The following is a 6,006-nucleotide window of genomic DNA, read 5'->3' on the forward strand; positions in this document are numbered from 1 at the left end:
TTTTGTGTCTGAGTTCGAGCCTAAATTTGCATGTGATTAGGAATCATTTTTTACATCCAATATGGCATCCTTGGTTTCACCTTTTTTCAGCCCCATTTTGCATCTTGTTTTATGTCTTTTCTTACATCTTTTTTTTTTCCTTTTTTGCACCCAAGTTTGCATCCCAAATTTACACCATTATTTGCATCATCATTTGGCATATTAATTTGTAACATTTTTTGCTTCTTTTTAACGCTCAACTTTGCATCTTATTTTACATCTAGTTGTTGTCTTTTTTTGCATCTAATTTGGTGCCCATTTATGTGTCCTTGTTTTTGCCCAATTTGATATCCTTTTGTATGCCATGTTTTGTTCCCTTCTTTGTGTCAACTATTGCACAATTTTTCACTTCTAATTTAAAACACTTTGTATGTCAATTGTTTGCATTTTGTATTAATTCCTAGTTTAACATCCAATTTTACTTTCAATTTTGCATCCATGGTTACATCCGCATTTGACTTCTTATATAGAGTATATTTTTCTTTACATATATGACCCCCTTTATAGATTCATAGTGAAATATATGATAGTTTCTAAATATCATTAAAGCAGATATCACAATTCAAAATCATTTGTAAAGAAATTTAAGAGAAATTGACAACATCCATCCAAAAAAATAACAATGTGCCATTAACAATTTTCAAAACATGTATAAAATAGCAACATAATACTAATAAAATCAGTATTATTTTTAATCAAAACAACTAAAATTCAAATATGATTAACAAATCAAAATATTTCATGAATATCGTTATTCTACGATAAATTAACAACATACATAAATCAAACTCATCGTATGATTACAAAATCAAAATGTCTCATTGATATAGGGTAAATTCACAACACCCATCTAAACATAACAATGTCATTCTACACAATAATTTCTTCATAAAAAACAATGCATGTGCATGCCTAGCTACCACCACCAAGATCATCCTCATAATCATGTTGACCATCCTCATTACTCTGATCCACATCATCACCAACACCGCAACTATCATCATCATCTCCTCCTTCACCACCATCATCCTCATCCTCATCCTCATCATCTCTTGATATATGTTGAACATAATTTGGATCATCGTCTTGGCAATCATTACCTATAGCATTCTGACAAAAAAAATCAATATTACATGTTAGTATTAATTACATAACACAACGCATGTTTTTGTTATACAATGTTAACCATAAAATGAGGTAAGATATAATATCTAATAGTACTAAAAAATAAAATGAAAATATGGTTTAAAAGTATATTGGCAATCCAACTAAGATTACATACCATAGAGTCCATCCAAACAACAAATTCAACCCATCAACACAAATATAACTTGTTAAGTTGAATTTATGGAATTAATTAACACAAATATATTAAACTACATGCAAAAGTTTGGTACACTTGCCTACCAAACTACTACCCTAAATTTGCCTATCAAGAACCTATGCCTTTGAAGTTTGGTACACTTGGGCTCCTCCCAACACTGTTGTTTTTATCTTCTAAATTTTTTGCACTTGGAGTACTTCCAAGTCTTCCAACATCTTCTTCAAAGGAAAATCAATAGCAAAATGATTCTGATAATAAAGGAAACAAACAACATTCTTAACACTAGATTTGGGCAATTTCAATTGCTTCATTGTCATCACATACTCTTCTTTTGCACCATCCATCTGCATATAGGTATGGGCAAAGAATCTACCCGAAGTCTCAAAGACTCAATCTACTTTACTACCTCAGCCTACTTTTGTCAACCTGCTTAACTTGCCACCGAAGCTTGAAGCGCCCTTCTAAGTCATGGTTAAGAGAGGTTGAAGTATTCAACTTTTGTGCAAAAATGTAGTCTTGATTGCTTGATTAAAAAAGGAACAAAGTTTTTGTTCCAACCTTTAAGTCACTCTTGTGGTTGATTTTGTCCCCAAACCTACTAATTTGCCTCAAGTTTGGTCAAACATAATGAACATTTGCACTGCTTTGATACGATTTGTCATGAACCTACAGTTTGCTAGAATTTTTCTACAAGAACCTAAGTTTCCCCAAGCCTGTTTTGACTCTTGAGGTTGTGTGACACTAGTTTTACTCAACCACAGTCGGTTGGCCAACATACACCTACAACAACCACACTACACACTTTAACTTGAGGTCTACTCATAACTCTACTGTAAGCTACAATGTATCAAATGCAAATGAATCCAACTTAATCAAATTCATTAAACAATAGGCACATGTCCCACCACAACCTTTAAAACATCCCAACAATACTTAACACTTAACCAACAAAATACATTGCAAGGAACATAACATTCATTCAAGTAAACATATTATAACAACACACAAAGTAGAGGTACCATCCAAGGCAAGTGCCTTATTGTTATCATATAAAAAATGTCACAGATATATAACAACATAATTGCAACTTTATTCTAGATATACAATGAGTCAAAGAAAGTATTGCCTTAACTACTACCCAATAGACTTTCGCAATCCAAACCCTTTAAAAAATTGAAAGATTGCCTCTTGTAATTCTTGTCTTCTTTTTCTTCTCACTCAGTTAGTGCAGTTTCACCCTACCATGCCAACCTTGAACTTAGCACGATAATCGAGCTCATTTACACTCTTGGTGAATGATCAATGGATGATGCCTTAGCAACTTTGAGGTGTCCACTACTTATACAAGACTTGTCTCACACTTGCATCCTTCTTTGGCATATTACAAACCTCTCTATGCTTAAGTGGACTCAAGTGTCCACATCACCAACTTCTATGATCAATGATGCATTTAACCCCCTTCATTACTTGATTTCAAATTTTCCAACATCTAATGGTGTTGTGCTTAAGTCACAACACACCTAACAAGTGTGCCCAAGGCACCCAAGCACACATGGCAAGGGTGCACCCAGTAAGCATGTCTAACATATGTGTGCCTATTAGTCTCTACCCCTTCTTGTCCATCCACTATCTGACATCCAATGGTGTTGTGTAGAAGGTGCCCAAGCACAACCAACAAAGGTACACCCAACAAGTGTGTCCAGTTGATGTGTGCCTGACGAATGTGTAGCCAATGGTGCCTAAGGGTGCACCCAGTAAGCATGTCTAACATATGTGTGCCTATTAGTCTCTGCCCCTTCTTGTCCATCCACTATCTGACATCCAATGCTGCTGTGCTGAAGGTGCCCAAGCACAACCAACAAAGGTACACCCAACAAGTGTGTCCAGTTGATGTGTGCCTGACGAATGTGTGGCCAATGGTGCATTTTCCCACTTCATTCTTGTTCCATCAACTATCAAACATCTTTATCACGTTGGGCCCGAGATGCCACACACCCAACAAATGTGCCCATCACACCCAAGTGTGCTTAGCAATGGTGCACATAAGAAGTTCATCTAGTGGATGTGTGCCAAATGAATGTGAACCCAACTAGTGCATTGTACAATTGTACTCTCGGATGCTTACGCCTTAGGGCACTTCTACCCATCCATTGCAACCCTAAAATAGCAAATCCCCAACTCTTGGAATCTACATGTATCCTAGGATCACAAGTCTATAAAATCTAATCAAGTTCTTTATGCCAATCTTGTTCATCATGCGTCATACTTGCAAATCACCAAGTTCCCTTCCGAGCTTCTCTTAGTAGGCCTAACTAATGGGAGCTACACAAATTTGCAATGTGCCAAGTTTGACAAATGGCAATAGACATGTCCATGGTGCACCTTGCCATCAACAAGGGTACCTATAAACTAACTATTTTTAGCTATCAACCTTTTGTCATGTCCATCCGTGCCAATCAATAACCACAAAGGTTATTGTCTTGTCTTAGTAGCTCAAGTGGTTGGGAGCATAGTTTGTTCTCCTATCCACCCAGGTTCAATTCCAAGGGGCATGTTTTGCCTGTTGTGATAAGGCTAGAAGGTTAGGCACCCTCACTACAAAGGACATCTCAACCCTTGCTAAGTCATAAATTATTGGTATATCCAGTTTTTGCATTGTTGGATATACCATTGGTGTTATAATGGCAGCCAGTAAGTCGAAGGTTGATATGTCATTACATTATGAAACTTTATCGTTTGGATTACAAGATAAAAGACGCTACTTATAATTAGTACATCCCACTCAAACTATATGTTATGAAATGCATGTGACGGCTCTATGCCCATCATATGCATGTGAATTCAATGAAGGTTTTGTGAGTTCTGTTTTGTTGTTTTTTTAAATGGAAATGCATTGCACAAATAGTTGTCAACAATAAACAACAACTTTGCACGATAATATAATGTGTTGGAAGCATTTAGGAAGTATGAAAGTATCCCTTTGATTAAGAAGTCAGAATTGGTACCTAGCATCATCTCCACACAAATATGTGAACATTGTTTTTACTAAAATGTAACAGGAGATTTGCATGGGACACCATTAGCAAACATAAATACAAGTACAATAGGAGATATTCTAGAAAGCTTTGCATGGGACACCATTAGCAAACATAAATACAAGTACAATAGGAGTTATTCTAGAAAGCTACGGTATGTATACCACTGTAAATTAAACAATGAAAACGGCACAACCAGAGTTAGTCTAGATATACACTATTATAAATTAAATAATGCAAATGTTATGTGGAGAGGGTTTTTTGTCTCACAAACAAGTGGGTCTCATACATCATTTTAGTGTCTAGCTAGGCCATGAGCTTGAAATAAATTATAAATATACAACTATCTAACTTTACAGCCAAAGGATGCCTCTTGTGGAAATATTTCGAAAACCGTGTCCTTGGAAACCCTTCAAATATCAAATCTGGAATTCTCTCCATTTAGAAGATGGTCTAAAGTTAACAATCCTTCATTTTTGGCACATATATCCTCCTAGGCTGATTCACATTCTTCCCCTTTAAACGAAGTGGATCTATCCCATTTCCCTTCTTAATACTCTGAACACCCTTTGGACCTTTCTGACCCAAGTCCTGGATGGGAAAGCTCCAATAAGAAAGGAATAAGTAAAACAGGGCACCCAATCAAGAAAATAGATTGTTAAAGAAGGATACCTCAAACTTCGACCCAAGTCCCGGATGGGAAAGCTCCAATAAGAAAGGAATAAGTAAAACAGGGCACCTAATCAAGAAAATAGATTATTAAAGAAGGATACCTCAAACTTCTTGGAAGGAGCGGATCCTTCCTCTCTCTAGAAATCAAATGAAACAAGATCGAATTGAGCTATTCCATCTCCAAACTTGACTTTTAATGTCTGGCCAAATGAGACACTTTTAACAGAGGAGAACCTGGTGAAACAAGGAATCAATGATCCTTCAAGATGTGACTATTGTTTTGTAAACAACGAAACCCCCTTTCCTACGTTCTTCTGTTATAGAAATGAGTCTCCCCTCCTCTATTACAGCATCTTCTAAAGAAGAACTGTTCAGTAACTGGTTTCTTTTATTGCTTGAAGGATTCAAAAACAAGCCAATTATAAAGGTAATTTGGAATATTATTCTCTTTCGAAGATACAGCTGATCAAAATGACAAGATATTCAATGAAAATAGGTATATTCCCAATACGTCTAAAGAATCAATGCCAACTTGATTAGAAAAATTCAAAAATTAGGCAGAGTGAATTAAGCCAACAAGAAAAAGGTTGGAAGAATAGTTATGATTTGGCAAATTGGGAAGAGAAAGGGAGGGAAACCATCACCGAAAAAAGTACATGAATGTAATCCCATTTAAGTAATCTCCTGCAAATTTGATTATATTAATGATTGGATGTGAAGATTTTAACAATGCTCTTTGATGAACATCAAAAGGAGATCCAAGCCATTCGTTCATGGCATGGATAATCTTAACAACAAAAGGAAGATTATTTGAAAATTTAACTTGGGACATTGGAGTAGCAACCAACAACTATGTAGAATCCTTGGCATCACTCAAAAGGAATACTTATATTAAAACTTACAAAAGAACACCTCAGAAGATCTAACAGTACTTAG

At 35.8% G+C, this 6,006-nt stretch overlaps 1 long non-coding RNA gene across 1 annotated transcript; it reads right to left on the reverse strand.

Annotated features, from left to right (window-relative positions):
• Positions 1–730: 730 nt before the first annotated feature.
• Positions 731–1,350, reverse strand: LOC149151299 (uncharacterized). Its single transcript, XR_016262196.1, has 2 exons — positions 1,322–1,350; positions 731–1,149 (listed from the first exon to the last, which is right to left on the reverse strand). It is a non-coding gene; the product is annotated as an uncharacterized LOC149151299 (long non-coding RNA).
• Positions 1,351–6,006: the final 4,656 nt, after the last annotated feature.

This window comes from Pinus tabuliformis, chromosome 9, assembly GCF_031772625.1.
Source record: "Pinus tabuliformis cultivar Carrire ecotype Pingquan chromosome 9, CPIR1, whole genome shotgun sequence".
NCBI lineage: Eukaryota > Viridiplantae > Streptophyta > Pinopsida > Pinales > Pinaceae > Pinus > Pinus tabuliformis.